Genomic DNA, 17,567 nt, shown 5'->3' with positions numbered 1-17,567 from the left:
GCAGCAGCAAAGAGCTGGGTCTCCCCGTCGGGGAATCGAACCCCGGTCTTCCGCGTGACAGGCGGAGATACTGTCCACTATACTAACGAGGAGCTGTACCCGCTGTGCTTCGCCCCCAGCCGACTTGACTTCACAGACATCAGCATAAGGAGCCACTACTCCATGAAAAAAACAAATCAACCTGCCTTGATCTTATTGAGTCTCCCAATATCTTGAATGCTACACATTACAGGGGGTCCTCATTTGGACCACTTTACTATTATTACTATTTTTTTTTACTTTTCATAATGGGAACATGAAAAAAGGATGGGAAATCATGTGGCAGTAACATCGCATTTACGTGGATCATATCGCCCACTGCTAGAATTCTACCACTGAACCACCAATGCTCGGAAAGGAGGGAGAACGTTTGGAATTAACACCGCATTTACGAGTATATTGCCCACTGCTAAACTTCGTCAACCTATAGATAAAGTGAACAAGTTTTATAGGCATTTGACGAATATAGACGGACTAATGAGTTTCTGAAAAGATTCGTCAGGGAACGGGGGTTGGTCGGTATGCAAAGGTTGGAGCTCCTTCAAGTAAATCAGGCTTCATTTTAAAGAACCTTACACACATGCAAGCACACACACAACTTAATTAAAAGAACTCTGTTCCTGCATTGGCCGGGAATCGGACCCGGGTCTCCCGCGTGGCAGGCGAGAATTCTACCACTGAACCACCAATGCTCAGCTGGGAGAACTTCGGCCTTCACATTGCCCTGGATTTAGTAATGGTGCGTAACTGTTACACGTCAAATCCAGGGAAAGGGGGGTTGGGTCAATATGCAAAGTTTGGAGCTCCTTCTAGCAAATCAGGCTTGGCCTTCAAGGCTCATTTTAAAGAATCCCACACACATGCAAACACACACCCCTTACTTAAAAGAACTCTGTTCCTGCATTTGCCCGGGAATCAGAGCCAGGCCTCCTGTGTGGCAGGCGAGAATGGATGATGGAAGAGACTTTTTCACTTTTACTCCTCCCATTTGGAGTGAGGGGGAGATGAAAATCTTATCGGCACCCTAGATTACCCTTTGTGAGTATAGTGGTTTACCACAGGGAGCGCACATGCTCAAGCGCATGGGCACACAACTCGAGTTTCTCTTCATAGACGCATAAATCTTTCGCCTTTTACTAAAGATTTCCGTGGAGGGGAACCTTTCCGAGTGACCTGTATTTTTGGGTGCTCTGCTCACAGCAGAGCTGCACTGCAGTTTCAATAGCAGACTAAATCTGACCACACACCAATGTGCATTGGAGCAAAGCGTGCTTTCTCGTGGACCGTGTTTGCAGCCTTTGCGCTTCCTGTGTCGCAACTTCACATTTTTTTTCAGCCAGCATGGAAAGACAGCACTCTCATGACATGATGGGATCCAAACCTTGGGCTTCAGCTACTTTGGCCCTGTCAGTGACTTATGTACTTCCAGCATTCTTTTCTGCTCACAACAGAGCTGTATTGGAGTGTCAAGAGTAAAACTGGCCACCAGCCAATGGGCGGTGGAACGAAGCGCGCCTCACCACGTTCTGTACTTGCGGCCTTTGCGCTTTCTGCGTCGCAGCTCCAGATTTCTTTAGCCCGCATGGAAAGACAGCACTCTCTCGTACATGACGGGATACAAACAAATATGGCTTCAGCTCCTTTTGCCCTATCAGTGACTTGTGCATTTCAAGCATTCTTTTCAGATGGCTAAAAGCTGGAGTCGGGAACTTGCGTTGGTGGTATAGTGGTGAGCATAGCTGCCTTCCAAGCAGTTGACCCGGGTTCGATTCCCGGCCAACGCATTTGTTTTGGCTCTGGCTGATGTTGAAGCAGAACTCCTTCTGTGACCTCTGTGAGCACCAAAATCTTTTGGATGAGTCGTTCAGCAGCAGCAAAGAGCTGGGTCTCCCCGTCGGGGAATCGAACCCAGGTCTTCCGCGTGACAGGCGGAGATACTGTCCACTATACTAACGAGGAGCTGTACCCGCTGTGCTTCGCCCCCAGCCGACTTGACTTAACAGACATCAGCATAAGGAGCCACTACTCCATGAAAAAAACAAATCAACCTGCCTTGATCTTATTGAGTCTCCCAATATCTTGAATGCTACACATTACAGGGGGTCCTCATTTGGACCACTTTACTATTATTACTATTTTTTTTTACTTTTCATAATGGGAACATGAAAAAAAGGATGGGAAATCATGTGGCAGTAACATCGCATTTACGTGGATCATATCGCCCACTGCTAGAATTCTACCACTGAACCACCAATGCTCGGAAAGGAGGGAGAACGTTTGGAATTAACACCGCATTTACGAGTATATTGCCCACTGCTAAACTTCGTCAACCTATAGATAAAGTGAACAAGTTTTATAGGCATTTGACGAATATAGACGGACTAATGAGTTTCTGAAAAGATTCGGCAGGGAACGGGGGTTGGTCGGTATGCAAAGTTTGGAGCTCCTTCAAGTAAATCAGGCTTCATTTTAAAGAACCTTACACACATGCAAGCACACACACAACTTAATTAAAAGAACTCTGTTCCTGCATTGGCCGGGAATCGGACCCGGGTCTCCCGCGTGGCAGGCGAGAATTCTACCACTGAACCACCAATGCTCGGCTGGGAGAACTTCGGCCTTCACATTGCCCTGGATTTAGTAATGGTGCGTAACTGTTACACGTCAAATCCAGGTAAAGGGGGGTTGGGTCAATATGCAAAGTTTGGAGCTCCTTCTAGCAAATCAGGCTTGGCCTTCAAGGCTCATTTTAAAGAATCCCACACACATGCAAACACACACCCCTTACTTAAAAGAACTCTGTTCCTGCATTTGCCCGGGAATCAGAGCCAGGCCTCCTGTGTGGCAGGCGAGAATGGATGATGGAAGAGACTTTTTAACTTTTACTCCTCCCATTTGGATTGAGGGGGAGATGAAAATCTTATCGGCACCCTAGATTACCCTTTGTGAGTATAGTGGTTTACCACAGGGAGCGCACATGCTCAAGCGCATGGGCACACAACTCGAGTTTCTCTTCATAGACGCATAAATCTTTCGCCTTTTACTAAAGATTTCCGTGGAGGGGAACCTTTCCGAGTGACCTGTATTTTTGGGTGCTCTGCTCATAGCAGAGCTGCACTGCAGTTTCAATAGCAGACTAAATCTGACCACACACCAATGTGCATTGGAGCAAAGCGTGCTTTCTCGTGGACCGTGTTTGCAGCCTTTGCGCTTCCTGTGTCGCAACTTCACATTTTTTTTCAGCCAGCATGGAAAGACAGCACTCTCATGACATGATGGGATCCAAACCTTGGGCTTCAGCTACTTTGGCCCTGTCAGTGACTTATGTACTTCCAGCATTCTTTTCTGCTCACAACAGAGCTGTATTGGAGTGTCAAGAGTAAAACTGGCCACCAGCCAATGGGCGGTGGAACGAAGCGCGCCTCACCACGTTCTGTACTTGCGGCCTTTGCGCTTTCTGCGTCGCAGCTCCAGATTTCTTTAGCCCGCATGGAAAGACAGCACTCTCTCGTACATGACGGGATACAAACAAAGATGGCTTCAGCTCCTTTTGCCCTATCAGTGACTTGTGCATTTCAAGCATTCTTTTCAGATGGCTAAAAGCTGGAGTCGGGAACTTGCGTTGGTGGTATAGTGGTGAGCATAGCTGCCTTCCAAGCAGTTGACCCGGGTTCGATTCCCGGCCAACGCATTTGTTTTGGCTCTGGCTGACGTTGAAGCAGAACTCCTTCTGTGACCTCTGTGAGCACCAAAATCTTTTGGATGAGTCGTTCAGCAGCAGCAAAGAGCTGGGTCTCCCCGTCGGGGAATCGAACCCCGGTCTTCCGCGTGACAGGCGGAGATACTGTCCACTATACTAACGAGGAGCTGTACCCGCAGTGCTTCGCCCCCAGCCGACTTGACTTCACAGACATCAGCATAAGGAGCCACTACTCCATGAAAAAAACAAATCAACCTGCCTTGATCTTATTGAGTCTCCCAATATCTTGAATGCTACACATTACAGGGGGTCCTCATTTGGACCACTTTACTATTATTACTATTTTTTTTTACTTTTCATAATGGGAACATGAAAAAAAGGATGGGAAATCATGTGGCAGTAACATCGCATTTACGTGGATCATATCGCCCACTGCTAGAATTCTACCACTGAACCACCAATGCTCGGAAAGGAGGGAGAACGTTTGGAATTAACACCGCATTTACGAGTATATTGCCCACTGCTAAACTTCGTCAACCTATAGATAAAGTGAACAAGTTTTATAGGCATTTGACGAATATAGACGGACTAATGAGTTTCTGAAAAGATTCGGCAGGGAACGGGGGTTGGTCGGTATGCAAAGTTTGGAGCTCCTTCAAGTAAATCAGGCTTCATTTTAAAGAACCTTACACACATGCAAGCACACACACAACTTAATTAAAAGAACTCTGTTCCTGCATTGGCCGGGAATCGGACCCGGGTCTCCCGCGTGGCAGGCGAGAATTCTACCACTGAACCACCAATGCTCGGCTGGGAGAACTTCGGCCTTCACATTGCCCTGGATTTAGTAATGGTGCGTAACTGTTACACGTCAAATCCAGGTAAAGGGGGGTTGGGTCAATATGCAAAGTTTGGAGCTCCTTCTAGCAAATCAGGCTTGGCCTTCAAGGCTCATTTTAAAGAATCCCACACACATGCAAACACACACCCCTTACTTAAAAGAACTCTGTTCCTGCATTTGCCCGGGAATCAGAGCCAGGCCTCCTGTGTGGCAGGCGAGAATGGATGATGGAAGAGACTTTTTAACTTTTACTCCTCCCATTTGGATTGAGGGGGAGATGAAAATCTTATCGGCACCCTAGATTACCCTTTGTGAGTATAGTGGTTTACCACAGGGAGCGCACATGCTCAAGCGCATGGGCACACAACTCGAGTTTCTCTTCATAGACGCATAAATCTTTCGCCTTTTACTAAAGATTTCCGTGGAGGGGAACCTTTCCGAGTGACCTGTATTTTTGGGTGCTCTGCTCACAGCAGAGCTGCACTGCAGTTTCAATAGCAGACTAAATCTGACCACACACCAATGTGCATTGGAGCAAAGCGTGCTTTCTCGTGGACCGTGTTTGCAGCCTTTGCGCTTCCTGTGTCGCAACTTCACATTTTTTTTCAGCCAGCATGGAAAGACAGCACTCTCATGACATGATGGGATCCAAACCTTGGGCTTCAGCTACTTTGGCCCTGTCAGTGACTTATGTACTTCCAGCATTCTTTTCTGCTCACAACAGAGCTGTATTGGAGTGTCAAGAGTAAAACTGGCCACCAGCCAATGGGCGGTGGAACGAAGCGCGCCTCACCACGTTCTGTACTTGCGGCCTTTGCGCTTTCTGCGTCGCAGCTCCAGATTTCTTTAGCCCGCATGGAAAGACAGCACTCTCTCGTACATGACGGGATACAAACAAAGATGGCTTCAGCTCCTTTTGCCCTATCAGTGACTTGTGCATTTCAAGCATTCTTTTCAGATGGCTAAAAGCTGGAGTCGGGAACTTGCGTTGGTGGTATAGTGGTGAGCATAGCTGCCTTCCAAGCAGTTGACCCGGGTTCGATTCCCGGCCAACGCATTTGTTTTGGCTCTGGCTGACGTTGAAGCAGAACTCCTTCTGTGACCTCTGTGAGCACCAAAATCTTTTGGATGAGTCGTTCAGCAGCAGCAAAGAGCTGGGTCTCCCCGTCGGGGAATCGAACCCCGGTCTTCCGCGTGACAGGCGGAGATACTGTCCACTATACTAACGAGGAGCTGTACCCGCAGTGCTTCGCCCCCAGCCGACTTGACTTCACAGACATCAGCATAAGGAGCCACTACTCCATGAAAAAAACAAATCAACCTGCCTTGATCTTATTGAGTCTCCCAATATCTTGAATGCTACACATTACAGGGGGTCCTCATTTGGACCACTTTACTATTATTACTATTTTTTTTTACTTTTCATAATGGGAACATGAAAAAAAGGATGGGAAATCATGTGGCAGTAACATCGCATTTACGTGGATCATATCGCCCACTGCTAGAATTCTACCACTGAACCACCAATGCTCGGAAAGGAGGGAGAACGTTTGGAATTAACACCGCATTTACGAGTATATTGCCCACTGCTAAACTTCGTCAACCTATAGATAAAGTGAACAAGTTTTATAGGCATTTGACGAATATAGACGGACTAATGAGTTTCTGAAAAGATTCGTCAGGGAACGGGGGTTGGTCGGTATGCAAAGGTTGGAGCTCCTTCAAGTAAATCAGGCTTCATTTTAAAGAACCTTACACACATGCAAGCACACACACAACTTAATTAAAAGAACTCTGTTCCTGCATTGGCCAGGAATCGAACCCGGGTCTCCCGCGTGGCAGGCGAGAATTCTACCACTGAACCACCAATGCTCGGCTGGGAGAACTTCGGCCTTCACATTGCCCTGGATTTAGTAATGGTGCGTAACTGTTACACGTCAAATCCAGGTAAAGGGGGGTTGGGTCAATATGCAAAGTTTGGAGCTCCTTCTAGCAAATCAGGCTTGGCCTTCAAGGCTCATTTTAAAGAATCCCACACACATGCAAACTAGGGGTGTGAACCTACAGTGGTCTTACGGTTCGGTTCGATTACGATTATCATGTCATCGATTCGGTTCAATACAATATCTCGATGCATCACGATGCATTGACGATGCACTACATACTCATTTTTCAATTTTACTTCAAATATATACAATTGTGTTAATAAATACAAACAGTCAGATATATGAACTGAAACTTTAATCTTACCTCCTCAAAGAAAACACACTTCTTGAGTGTATCAAACAAAACTAAAGTCTGGGCACAGATGACACCAGCAACATTTAGAATAAATACACAAAAGTAAATACCTGGGCTTTGGTTTCGTTGTAGCGTTTGTAATGGGTGAAAATGTTGTGGCTCCTTTAAGAGCAGAGTTCCGTTCTGTGCACAGTCTGCAGCTATATGCCATGAGTTCCGCATGTGTGCGGTTGCGATGGTTTTACTTCTAATTTCTGTTGCTCATTTAAGTTGTCTTCTTTTAATAAGTAACACTGTTGCCAGGAGAATCGGCGCGTTACAAGTTCCGGCATAATCTTTTCTGAAAAGTGTCAGCGTGAGGGAAGCTTATTTCGCGGCTCCAGTGTACGTTATTTAACAGGTGGCCGGGGTTTTCCACCACAGAAAAGGGCCGTATATCTTTTGCTATAAAAGCTGCCGCTATAGTCATTTTAAACGCGAAAAACTAAACCAAATACGATTTCAACCGAGAGGTACCGCTCAAATCTTATTTAATTGAAACGAGGTAACGAATAGAGTCCTGCACGAGCCCAGCCTGAGACTCTCAGACCCGAGCCCCGTTCTTGTCCGACAATTTATCAGAAGAGTTCGTGCAGCAATTAAAATAGTTCAGTTTTGGATTCTAATGGCAAAGTGGCTAGATTTTCGTTTTGTTTCCTTTTTAAGTTAATTTAGAAATATGTTTGGAACATTTTATGTTTGTTAAATTCAAGCTTTAACCTAACCTAACGAACAAGCGGCCAGCAGCAATGAGTTGAGCATGTTTGATAAATTTAGCCTTCTCAAATCAACACGACTTGAATTAAATAAAATCCATAGACATAAAACACTTGATGCATTTCAGAATATTAATTTAAACATTTAATCTAGATAAATGTGCGCTGTTAGACGAATATCCAATCGTTTGTGTGGAGAGTGAAAGCGAAAGCGGGTTTTGCAGCTGACATGGAAGCTCAAACGCGATCACTTGCATTTTTTCTTAATAACAGTGGAAACCTAAAATACACAATTTTTGTTGATAAAGGTAAGAGTTCTACATCCTTCAAAACTGCAAAAGGTCTACAATTATTTATGTGCACTCACAATATCAACAAATCGTTATATTTGTGTAAAACGCTGAGCCAGATAGACGCGCTAGGTGCTTTTAGCCAGTCTTTTCAACCAAATAAAAATAATGTTTCAGTCTTTTAAACGAATTACTAACAAAAAAATAAAGACATTTGTTAAATACACACTGATGTTTGTTAGTTCGTTAAATGCACCGGTGTGTAAAGAAAGTGGCAATAATCCTTTCAGTTAAAATCTGAAGACTTCATTCATGTGGAGTACTCCCCTCGTTAGCCCAACCCCCTCCCTCCCGGAAAATCATGCAAGCCCCCTGGGTCGCGTGTTCTGGCACTGGACTGAGTCCATTATAATCGGTTATGGTCTATTACTGAACCGATACCGAACCGTCCTTGTCTGCATCGCGATGCATCGAAAAAACGATTAATTTTGACATCCCTAATGCAAACACACACCCCTTACTTAAAAGAACTCTGTTCCTGCATTTGCCCGGGAATCAGAGCCAGGCCTCCTGTGTGGCAGGCGAGAATGGATGATGGAAGAGACTTTTTAACTTTTACTCCTCCCATTTGGAGTGAGGGGGAGATGAAAATCTTATCGGCACCCTAGATTACCCTTTGTGAGTATAGTGGTTTACCACAGGGAGCGCACATGCTCAAGCGCATGGGCACACAACTCGAGTTTCTCTTCATAGACGCATAAATCTTTCGCCTTTTACTAAAGATTTCCGTGGAGGGGAACCTTTCCGAGTGACCTGTATTTTTGGGTGCTCTGCTCACAGCAGAGCTGCACTGCAGTTTCAATAGCAGACTAAATCTGACCACACACCAATGTGCATTGGAGCAAAGCGTGCTTTCTCGTGGACCGTGTTTGCAGCCTTTGCGCTTCCTGTGTCGCAACTTCACATTTTTTTTCAGCCAGCATGGAAAGACAGCACTCTCATGACATGATGGGATCCAAACCTTGGGCTTCAGCTACTTTGGCCCTGTCAGTGACTTATGTACTTCCAGCATTCTTTTCTGCTCACAACAGAGCTGTATTGGAGTGTCAAGAGTAAAACTGGCCACCAGCCAATGGGCGGTGGAACGAAGCGCGCCTCACCACGTTCTGTACTTGCGGCCTTTGCGCTTTCTGCGTCGCAGCTCCAGATTTCTTTAGCCCGCATGGAAAGACAGCACTCTCTCGTACATGACGGGATACAAACAAAGATGGCTTCAGCTCCTTTTGCCCTATCAGTGACTTGTGCATTTCAAGCATTCTTTTCAGATGGCTAAAAGCTGGAGTCGGGAACTTGCGTTGGTGGTATAGTGGTGAGCATAGCTGCCTTCCAAGCAGTTGACCCGGGTTCGATTCCCGGCCAACGCATTTGTTTTGGCTCTGGCTGACGTTGAAGCAGAACTCCTTCTGTGACCTCTGTGAGCACCAAAATCTTTTGGATGAGTCGTTCAGCAGCAGCAAAGAGCTGGGTCTCCCCGTCGGGGAATCGAACCCCGGTCTTCCGCGTGACAGGCGGAGATACTGTCCACTATACTAACGAGGAGCTGTACCCGCTGTGCTTCGCCCCCAGCCGACTTGACTTCACAGACATCAGCATAAGGAGCCACTACTCCATGAAAAAAACAAATCAACCTGCCTTGATCTTATTGAGTCTCCCAATATCTTGAATGCTACACATTACAGGGGGTCCTCATTTGGACCACTTTACTATTATTACTATTTTTTTTTACTTTTCATAATGGGAACATGAAAAAAAGGATGGGAAATCATGTGGCAGTAACATCGCATTTACGTGGATCATATCGCCCACTGCTAGAATTCTACCACTGAACCACCAATGCTCGGAAAGGAGGGAGAACGTTTGGAATTAACACCGCATTTACGAGTATATTGCCCACTGCTAAACTTCGTCAACCTATAGATAAAGTGAACAAGTTTTATAGGCATTTGACGAATATAGACGGACTAATGAGTTTCTGAAAAGATTCGTCAGGGAACGGGGGTTGGTCGGTATGCAAAGGTTGGAGCTCCTTCAAGTAAATCAGGCTTCATTTTAAAGAACCTTACACACATGCAAGCACACACACAACTTAATTAAAAGCACTCTGTTCCTGCATTGGCCGGGAATCGGACCCGGGTCTCCCGCGTGGCAGGCGAGAATTCTACCACTGAACCACCAATGCTCGGCTGGGAGACTTTCGGCCTTCACATTGCCCTGGATTTAGTAATGGTGCGTAACTGTTACACGTCAAATCCAGGTAAAGGGGGGTTGGGTCAATATGCAAAGTTTGGAGCTCCTTCTAGCAAATCAGGCTTGGCCTTCAAGGCTCATTTTAAAGAATCCCACACACATGCAAACACACACCCCTTACTTAAAAGAACTCTGTTCCTGCATTTGCCCGGGAATCAGAGCCAGGCCTCCTGTGTGGCAGGCGAGAATGGATGATGGAAGAGACTTTTTAACTTTTACTCCTCCCATTTGGAGTGAGGGGGAGATGAAAATCTTATCGGCACCCTAGATTACCCTTTGTGAGTATAGTGGTTTACCACAGGGAGCGCACATGCTCAAGCGCATGGGCACACAACTCGAGTTTCTCTTCATAGACGCATAAATCTTTCGCCTTTTACTAAAGATTTCCGTGGAGGGGAACCTTTCTGAGTGACCTGTATTTTTGGGTGCTCTGCTCACAGCAGAGCTGCACTGCAGTTTCAATAGCAGACTAAATCTGACCACACACCAATGTGCATTGGAGCAAAGCGTGCTTTCTCGTGGACCGTGTTTGCAGCCTTTGCGCTTCCTGTGTCGCAACTTCACATTTTTTTTCAGCCAGCATGGAAAGACAGCACTCTCATGACATGATGGGATCCAAACCTTGGGCTTCAGCTACTTTGGCCCTGTCAGTGACTTATGTACTTCCAGCATTCTTTTCTGCTCACAACAGAGCTGTATTGGAGTGTCAAGAGTAAAACTGGCCACCAGCCAATGGGCGGTGGAACGAAGCGCGCCTCACCACGTTCTGTACTTGCGGCCTTTGCGCTTTCTGCGTCGCAGCTCCAGATTTCTTTAGCCCGCATGGAAAGACAGCACTCTCTCATACATGACGGGATACAAACAAAGATGGCTTCAGCTCCTTTTGCCCTATCAGTGACTTGTGCATTTCAAGCATTCTTTTCAGATGGCTAAAAGCTGGAGTCGGGAACTTGCGTTGGTGGTATAGTGGTGAGCATAGCTGCCTTCCAAGCAGTTGACCCGGGTTCGATTCCCGGCCAACGCATTTGTTTTGGCTCTGGCTGACGTTGAAGCAGAACTCCTTCTGTGACCTCTGTGAGCACCAAAATCTTTTGGATGAGTCGTTCAGCAGCAGCAAAGAGCTGGGTCTCCCCGTCGGGGAATCGAACCCCGGTCTTCCGCGTGACAGGCGGAGATACTGTCCACTATACTAACGAGGAGCTGTACCCGCTGTGCTTCGCCCCCAGCCGACTTGACTTCACAGACATCAGCATAAGGAGCCACTACTCCATGAAAAAAACAAATCAACCTGCCTTGATCTTATTGAGTCTCCCAATATCTTGAATGCTACACATTACAGGGGGTCCTCATTTGGACCACTTTACTATTATTACTATTTTTTTTTACTTTTCATAATGGGAACATGAAAAAAAGGATGGGAAATCATGTGGCAGTAACATCGCATTTACGTGGATCATATCGCCCACTGCTAGAATTCTACCACTGAACCACCAATGCTCGGAAAGGAGGGAGAACGTTTGGAATTAACACCGCATTTACGAGTATATTGCCCACTGCTAAACTTCGTCAACCTATAGATAAAGTGAACAAGTTTTATAGGCATTTGACGAATATAGACGGACTAATGAGTTTCTGAAAAGATTCGTCAGGGAACGGGGGTTGGTCGGTATGCAAAGGTTGGAGCTCCTTCAAGTAAATCAGGCTTCATTTTAAAGAACTTTACACACATGCAAGCACACACACAACTTAATTAAAAGCACTCTGTTCCTGCATTGGCCGGGAATCGGACCCGGGTCTCCCGCGTGGCAGGCGAGAATTCTACCACTGAACCACCAATGCTCGGCTGGGAGACTTTAGGCCTTCACATTGCCCTGGATTTATTAATGGTGCGTAACTGTTACACGTCAAATCCAGGTAAAAGGGGGTTGGGTCAATATGCAAAGTTTGGAGCTCCTTCTAGCAAATCAGGCTTGGCCTTCAAGGCTCATTTTAAAGAATCCCACACACATGCAAACACACACCCCTTACTTAAAAGAACTCTGTTCCTGCATTTGCCCGGGAATCAGAGCCAGGCCTCCTGTGTGGCAGGCGAGAATGGATGATGGAAGAGACTTTTTCACTTTTACTCCTCCCATTTGGAGTGAGGGGGAGATGAAAATCTTATCGGCACCCTAGATTACCCTTTGTGAGTATAGTGGTTTACCACAGGGAGCGCACATGCTCAAGCGCATGGGCACACAACTCGAGTTTCTCTTCATAGACGCATAAATCTTTCGCCTTTTACTAAAGATTTCCGTGGAGGGGAACCTTTCCGAGTGACCTGTATTTTTGGGTGCTCTGCTCACAGCAGAGCTGCACTGCAGTTTCAATAGCAGACTAAATCTGACCACACACCAATGTGCATTGGAGCAAAGCGTGCTTTCTCGTGGACCGTGTTTGCAGCCTTTGCGCTTCCTGTGTCGCAACTTCACATTTTTTTTCAGCCAGCATGGAAAGACAGCACTCTCATGACATGATGGGATCCAAACCTTGGGCTTCAGCTACTTTGGCCCTGTCAGTGACTTATGTACTTCCAGCATTCTTTTCTGCTCACAACAGAGCTGTATTGGAGTGTCAAGAGTAAAACTGGCCACCAGCCAATGGGCGGTGGAACGAAGCGCGCCTCACCACGTTCTGTACTTGCGGCCTTTGCGCTTTCTGCGTCGCAGCTCCAGATTTCTTTAGCCCGCATGGAAAGACAGCACTCTCTCGTACATGACGGGATACAAACAAAGATGGCTTCAGCTCCTTTTGCCCTATCAGTGACTTGTGCATTTCAAGCATTCTTTTCAGATGGCTAAAAGCTGGAGTCGGGAACTTGCGTTGGTGGTATAGTGGTGAGCATAGCTGCCTTCCAAGCAGTTGACCCGGGTTCGATTCCCGGCCAACGCATTTGTTTTGGCTCTGGCTGACGTTGAAGCAGAACTCCTTCTGTGACCTCTGTGAGCACCAAAATCTTTTGGATGAGTCGTTCAGCAGCAGCAAAGAGCTGGGTCTCCCCGTCGGGGAATCGAACCCCGGTCTTCCGCGTGACAGGCGGAGATACTGTCCACTATACTAACGAGGAGCTGTACCCGCTGTGCTTCGCACCCAGCCGACTTGACTTCACAGACATCAGCATAAGGAGCCACTACTCCATGAAAAAAACAAATCAACCTGCCTTGATCTTATTGAGTCTCCCAATATCTTGAATGCTACACATTACAGGGGGTCCTCATTTGGACCACTTTACTATTATTACTATTTTTTTTTACTTTTCATAATGGGAACATGAATAAAAGGATGGGAAATCATGTGGCAGTAACATCGCATTTACGTGGATCATATCGCCCACTGCTAGAATTCTACCACTGAACCACCAATGCTCGGAAAGGAGGGAGAACGTTTGGAATTAACACCGCATTTACGAGTATATTGCCCACTGCTAAACTTCGTCAACCTATAGATAAAGTGAACAAGTTTTATAGGCATTTGACGAATATAGACGGACTAATGAGTTTCTGAAAAGATTCGTCAGGGAACGGGGGTTGGTCGGTATGCAAAGGTTGGAGCTCCTTCAAGTAAATCAGGCTTCATTTTAAAGAACTTTACACACATGCAAGCACACACACAACTTAATTAAAAGCACTCTGTTCCTGCATTGGCCGGGAATCGGACCCGGGTCTCCCGCGTGGCAGGCGAGAATTCTACCACTGAACCACCAATGCTCGGCTGGGAGACTTTAGGCCTTCACATTGCCCTGGATTTAGTAATGGTGCGTAACTGTTACACGTCAAATCCAGGTAAAAGGGGGTTGGGTCAATATGCAAAGTTTGGAGCTCCTTCTAGCAAATCAGGCTTGGCCTTCAAGGCTCATTTTAAAGAATCCCACACACATGCAAACACACACCCCTTACTTAAAAGAACTCTGTTCCTGCATTTGCCCGGGAATCAGAGCCAGGCCTCCTGTGTGGCAGGCGAGAATGGATGATGGAAGAGACTTTTTCACTTTTACTCCTCCCATTTGGAGTGAGGGGGAGATGAAAATCTTATCGGCACCCTAGATTACCCTTTGTGAGTATAGTGGTTTACCACAGGGAGCGCACATGCTCAAGCGCATGGGCACACAACTCGAGTTTCTCTTCATAGACGCATAAATCTTTCGCCTTTTACTAAAGATTTCCGTGGAGGGGAACCTTTCCGAGTGACCTGTATTTTTGGGTGCTCTGCTCACAGCAGAGCTGCACTGCAGTTTCAATAGCAGACTAAATCTGACCACACACCAATGTGCATTGGAGCAAAGCGTGCTTTCTCGTGGACCGTGTCTGCAGCCTTTGCGCTTCCTGTGTCGCAACTTCACATTTTTTTTCAGCCAGCATGGAAAGACAGCACTCTCATGACATGATGGGATCCAAACCTTGGGCTTCAGCTACTTTGGCCCTGTCAGTGACTTATGTACTTCCAGCATTCTTTTCTGCTCACAACAGAGCTGTATTGGAGTGTCAAGAGTAAAACTGGCCACCAGCCAATGGGCGGTGGAACGAAGCGCGCCTCACCACGTTCTGTACTTGCGGCCTTTGCGCTTTCTGCGTCGCAGCTCCAGATTTCTTTAGCCCGCATGGAAAGACAGCACTCTCTCGTACATGACGGGATACAAACAAAGATGGCTTCAGCTCCTTTTGCCCTATCAGTGACTTGTGCATTTCAAGCATTCTTTTCAGATGGCTAAAAGCTGGAGTCGGGAACTTGCGTTGGTGGTATAGTGGTGAGCATAGCTGCCTTCCAAGCAGTTGACCCGGGTTCGATTCCCGGCCAACGCATTTGTTTTGGCTCTGGCTGACGTTGAAGCAGAACTCCTTCTGTGACCTCTGTGAGCACCAAAATCTTTTGGATGAGTCGTTCAGCAGCAGCAAAGAGCTGGGTCTCCCCGTCGGGGAATCGAACCCCGGTCTTCCGCGTGACAGGCGGAGATACTGTCCACTATACTAACGAAGAGCTGTACCCGCTGTGCTTCGCCCACAGCCGACTTGACTTAACAGACATCAGCATAAGGAGCCACTACTCCATGAAAAAAAACAAATCAACCTGCCTTGATCTTATTGAGTCTCCCAATATCTTGAATGCTACACATTACAGGGGGTCCTCATTTGGACCACTTTACTATTATTACTATTTTTTTTACTTTTCATAATGGGAACATGAAAAAAAGGATGGGAAATCATGTGGCAGTAACATCGCATTTACGTGGATCATATCGCCCACTGCTAGAATTCTACCACTGAACCACCAATGCTCGGAAAGGAGGGAGAACGTTTGGAATTAACACCGCATTTACGAGTATATTGCCCACTGCTAAACTTCGTCAACCTATAGATAAAGTGAACAAGTTTTATAGGCATTTGACGAATATAGACGGACTAATGAGTTTCTGAAAAGATTCGGCAGGGAACGGGGGTTGGTCGGTATGCAAAGGTTGGAGCTCCTTCAAGTAAATCAGGCTTCATTTTAAAGAACCTTACACACATGCAAGCACACACACAACTTAATTAAAAGAACTCTGTTCCTGCATTGGCCGGGAATCGGAACCGGGTCTCCCGCGTGGCAGGCGAGAATTCTACCACTGAACCACCAATGCTCAGCTGGGAGAACTTCGGCCTTCACATTGCCCTGGATTTAGTAATGGTGCGTAACTGTTACACGTCAAATCCAGGGAAAGGGGGGTTGGGTCAATATGCAAAGTTTGGAGCTCCTTCTAGCAAATCAGGCTTGGCCTTCAAGGCTCATTTTAAAGAATCCCACACACATGCAAACACACACCCCTTACTTAAAAGAACTCTGTTCCTGCATTTGCCCGGGAATCAGAGCCAGGCCTCCTGTGTGGCAGGCGAGAATGGATGATGGAAGAGACTTTTTAACTTTTACTCCTCCCATTTGGAGTGAGGGGGAGATGAAAATCTTATCGGCACCCTAGATTACCCTTTGTGAGTATAGTGGTTTACCACAGGGAGCGCACATGCTCAAGCGCATGGGCACACAACTCGAGTTTCTCTTCATAGACGCATAAATCTTTCGCCTTTTACTAAAGATTTCCGTGGAGGGGAACCTTTCCGAGTGACCTGTATTTTTGGGTGCTCTGCTCACAGCAGAGCTGCACTGCAGTTTCAATAGCAGACTAAATCTGACCACACACCAATGTGCATTGGAGCAAAGCGTGCTTTCTCGTGGACCGTGTTTGCAGCCTTTGCGCTTCCTGTGTCGCAACTTCACATTTTTTTTCAGCCAGCATGGAAAGACAGCACTCTCATGACATGATGGGATCCAAACCTTGGGCTTCAGCTACTTTGGCCCTGTCAGTGACTTATGTACTTCCAGCATTCTTTTCTGCTCACAACAGAGCTGTATTGGAGTGTCAAGAGTAAAACTGGCCACCAGCCAATGGGCGGTGGAACGAAGCGCGCCTCACCACGTTCTGTACTTGCGGCCTTTGCGCTTTCTGCGTCGCAGCTCCAGATTTCTTTAGCCCGCATGGAAAGACAGCACTCTCTCGTACATGACGGGATACAAACAAATATGGCTTCAGCTCCTTTTGCCCTATCAGTGACTTGTGCATTTCAAGCATTCTTTTCAGATGGCTAAAAGCTGGAGTCGGGAACTTGCGTTGGTGGTATAGTGGTGAGCATAGCTGCCTTCCAAGCAGTTGACCCGGGTTCGATTCCCGGCCAACGCATTTGTTTTGGCTCTGGCTGACGTTGAAGCAGAACTTCTTCTGTGACCTCTGTGAGCACCAAAATCTTTTGGATGAGTCGTTCAGCAGCAGCAAAGAGCTGGGTCTCCCCGTCGGGGAATCGAACCCCGGTCTTCCGCGTGACAGGCGGAGATACTGTCCACTATACTAACGAGGAGCTGTACCCGCTGTGCTTCGCCCCCAGCCGACTTGACTTCACAGACATCAGCATAAGGAGCCACTACTCCATGAAAAAAACAAATCAACCTGCCTTGATCTTATTGAGTCTCCCAATATCTTGAATGCTACACATTACAGGGGGTCCTCATTTGGACCACTTTACTATTATTACTATTTTTTTTTACTTTTCATAATGGGAACATGAAAAAAAGGATGGGAAATCATGTGGCAGTAACATCGCATTTACGTGGATCATATCGCCCACTGCTAGAATTCTACCACTGAACCACCAATGCTCGGAAAGGAGGGAGAACGTTTGGAATTAACACCGCATTTACGAGTATATTGCCCACTGCTAAACTTCGTCAACCTATAGATAAAGTGAACAAGTTTTATAGGCATTTGACGAATATAGACGGACTAATGAGTTTCTGAAAAGATTCGGCAGGGAACGGGGGTTGGTCGGTATGCA

At 46.6% G+C, this 17,567-nt stretch overlaps 30 non-coding genes across 30 annotated transcripts; 16 read left to right on the top strand and 14 right to left on the bottom strand.

Moving 5' to 3' along the window:
• Positions 1–20: 20 nt before the first annotated feature.
• trnad-guc (transfer RNA aspartic acid (anticodon GUC)) lies at positions 21–92 on the bottom strand. Its single transcript has one exon. It is a non-coding gene; the product is annotated as a tRNA-Asp (tRNA).
• A 568-nt stretch (positions 93–660) lies between these two features.
• trnag-gcc (transfer RNA glycine (anticodon GCC)) lies at positions 661–731 on the bottom strand. Its single transcript has one exon. It is a non-coding gene; the product is annotated as a tRNA-Gly (tRNA).
• A 399-nt stretch (positions 732–1,130) lies between these two features.
• On the top strand, positions 1,131–1,246 carry LOC141327176 (U5 spliceosomal RNA). The gene has a single exon (XR_012354488.1). It is a non-coding gene; the product is annotated as a U5 spliceosomal RNA (small nuclear RNA).
• A 505-nt stretch (positions 1,247–1,751) lies between these two features.
• trnag-ucc (transfer RNA glycine (anticodon UCC)) lies at positions 1,752–1,823 on the top strand. The gene has a single exon. It is a non-coding gene; the product is annotated as a tRNA-Gly (tRNA).
• Positions 1,824–2,567: 744 nt separating this feature from the next.
• trnag-gcc (transfer RNA glycine (anticodon GCC)) lies at positions 2,568–2,638 on the bottom strand. The gene has a single exon. It is a non-coding gene; the product is annotated as a tRNA-Gly (tRNA).
• A 399-nt stretch (positions 2,639–3,037) lies between these two features.
• LOC141327127 (U5 spliceosomal RNA) lies at positions 3,038–3,153 on the top strand. Its single transcript, XR_012354442.1, has one exon. It is a non-coding gene; the product is annotated as a U5 spliceosomal RNA (small nuclear RNA).
• A 505-nt stretch (positions 3,154–3,658) lies between these two features.
• trnag-ucc (transfer RNA glycine (anticodon UCC)) lies at positions 3,659–3,730 on the top strand. The gene has a single exon. It is a non-coding gene; the product is annotated as a tRNA-Gly (tRNA).
• A 103-nt stretch (positions 3,731–3,833) lies between these two features.
• Positions 3,834–3,905, bottom strand: trnad-guc (transfer RNA aspartic acid (anticodon GUC)). The gene has a single exon. It is a non-coding gene; the product is annotated as a tRNA-Asp (tRNA).
• A 569-nt stretch (positions 3,906–4,474) lies between these two features.
• On the bottom strand, positions 4,475–4,545 carry trnag-gcc (transfer RNA glycine (anticodon GCC)). The gene has a single exon. It is a non-coding gene; the product is annotated as a tRNA-Gly (tRNA).
• A 399-nt stretch (positions 4,546–4,944) lies between these two features.
• LOC141327175 (U5 spliceosomal RNA) lies at positions 4,945–5,060 on the top strand. Its single transcript, XR_012354487.1, has one exon. It is a non-coding gene; the product is annotated as a U5 spliceosomal RNA (small nuclear RNA).
• Positions 5,061–5,565: 505 nt separating this feature from the next.
• On the top strand, positions 5,566–5,637 carry trnag-ucc (transfer RNA glycine (anticodon UCC)). Its single transcript has one exon. It is a non-coding gene; the product is annotated as a tRNA-Gly (tRNA).
• A 103-nt stretch (positions 5,638–5,740) lies between these two features.
• trnad-guc (transfer RNA aspartic acid (anticodon GUC)) lies at positions 5,741–5,812 on the bottom strand. Its single transcript has one exon. It is a non-coding gene; the product is annotated as a tRNA-Asp (tRNA).
• A 569-nt stretch (positions 5,813–6,381) lies between these two features.
• trnag-gcc (transfer RNA glycine (anticodon GCC)) lies at positions 6,382–6,452 on the bottom strand. The gene has a single exon. It is a non-coding gene; the product is annotated as a tRNA-Gly (tRNA).
• Positions 6,453–8,597: 2,145 nt separating this feature from the next.
• Positions 8,598–8,713, top strand: LOC141327174 (U5 spliceosomal RNA). The gene has a single exon (XR_012354486.1). It is a non-coding gene; the product is annotated as a U5 spliceosomal RNA (small nuclear RNA).
• Positions 8,714–9,218: 505 nt separating this feature from the next.
• trnag-ucc (transfer RNA glycine (anticodon UCC)) lies at positions 9,219–9,290 on the top strand. Its single transcript has one exon. It is a non-coding gene; the product is annotated as a tRNA-Gly (tRNA).
• A 103-nt stretch (positions 9,291–9,393) lies between these two features.
• trnad-guc (transfer RNA aspartic acid (anticodon GUC)) lies at positions 9,394–9,465 on the bottom strand. The gene has a single exon. It is a non-coding gene; the product is annotated as a tRNA-Asp (tRNA).
• Positions 9,466–10,034: 569 nt separating this feature from the next.
• trnag-gcc (transfer RNA glycine (anticodon GCC)) lies at positions 10,035–10,105 on the bottom strand. Its single transcript has one exon. It is a non-coding gene; the product is annotated as a tRNA-Gly (tRNA).
• Positions 10,106–10,504: 399 nt separating this feature from the next.
• On the top strand, positions 10,505–10,620 carry LOC141327115 (U5 spliceosomal RNA). Its single transcript, XR_012354430.1, has one exon. It is a non-coding gene; the product is annotated as a U5 spliceosomal RNA (small nuclear RNA).
• A 505-nt stretch (positions 10,621–11,125) lies between these two features.
• On the top strand, positions 11,126–11,197 carry trnag-ucc (transfer RNA glycine (anticodon UCC)). Its single transcript has one exon. It is a non-coding gene; the product is annotated as a tRNA-Gly (tRNA).
• A 103-nt stretch (positions 11,198–11,300) lies between these two features.
• On the bottom strand, positions 11,301–11,372 carry trnad-guc (transfer RNA aspartic acid (anticodon GUC)). Its single transcript has one exon. It is a non-coding gene; the product is annotated as a tRNA-Asp (tRNA).
• A 569-nt stretch (positions 11,373–11,941) lies between these two features.
• On the bottom strand, positions 11,942–12,012 carry trnag-gcc (transfer RNA glycine (anticodon GCC)). The gene has a single exon. It is a non-coding gene; the product is annotated as a tRNA-Gly (tRNA).
• Positions 12,013–12,411: 399 nt separating this feature from the next.
• Positions 12,412–12,527, top strand: LOC141327173 (U5 spliceosomal RNA). The gene has a single exon (XR_012354485.1). It is a non-coding gene; the product is annotated as a U5 spliceosomal RNA (small nuclear RNA).
• A 505-nt stretch (positions 12,528–13,032) lies between these two features.
• On the top strand, positions 13,033–13,104 carry trnag-ucc (transfer RNA glycine (anticodon UCC)). Its single transcript has one exon. It is a non-coding gene; the product is annotated as a tRNA-Gly (tRNA).
• Positions 13,105–13,207: 103 nt separating this feature from the next.
• Positions 13,208–13,279, bottom strand: trnad-guc (transfer RNA aspartic acid (anticodon GUC)). The gene has a single exon. It is a non-coding gene; the product is annotated as a tRNA-Asp (tRNA).
• Positions 13,280–13,848: 569 nt separating this feature from the next.
• trnag-gcc (transfer RNA glycine (anticodon GCC)) lies at positions 13,849–13,919 on the bottom strand. The gene has a single exon. It is a non-coding gene; the product is annotated as a tRNA-Gly (tRNA).
• Positions 13,920–14,318: 399 nt separating this feature from the next.
• LOC141327172 (U5 spliceosomal RNA) lies at positions 14,319–14,434 on the top strand. Its single transcript, XR_012354484.1, has one exon. It is a non-coding gene; the product is annotated as a U5 spliceosomal RNA (small nuclear RNA).
• Positions 14,435–14,939: 505 nt separating this feature from the next.
• Positions 14,940–15,011, top strand: trnag-ucc (transfer RNA glycine (anticodon UCC)). Its single transcript has one exon. It is a non-coding gene; the product is annotated as a tRNA-Gly (tRNA).
• A 1,214-nt stretch (positions 15,012–16,225) lies between these two features.
• LOC141327171 (U5 spliceosomal RNA) lies at positions 16,226–16,341 on the top strand. The gene has a single exon (XR_012354483.1). It is a non-coding gene; the product is annotated as a U5 spliceosomal RNA (small nuclear RNA).
• Positions 16,342–16,846: 505 nt separating this feature from the next.
• On the top strand, positions 16,847–16,918 carry trnag-ucc (transfer RNA glycine (anticodon UCC)). Its single transcript has one exon. It is a non-coding gene; the product is annotated as a tRNA-Gly (tRNA).
• A 103-nt stretch (positions 16,919–17,021) lies between these two features.
• Positions 17,022–17,093, bottom strand: trnad-guc (transfer RNA aspartic acid (anticodon GUC)). The gene has a single exon. It is a non-coding gene; the product is annotated as a tRNA-Asp (tRNA).
• Positions 17,094–17,567: the final 474 nt, after the last annotated feature.

This window comes from Garra rufa, chromosome 2, assembly GCF_049309525.1.
Source record: "Garra rufa chromosome 2, GarRuf1.0, whole genome shotgun sequence".
Classification (NCBI taxonomy): Eukaryota; Metazoa; Chordata; class Actinopteri; order Cypriniformes; family Cyprinidae; genus Garra; species Garra rufa.
This window is presented reverse-complemented; position numbering and strand designations above follow the sequence as displayed.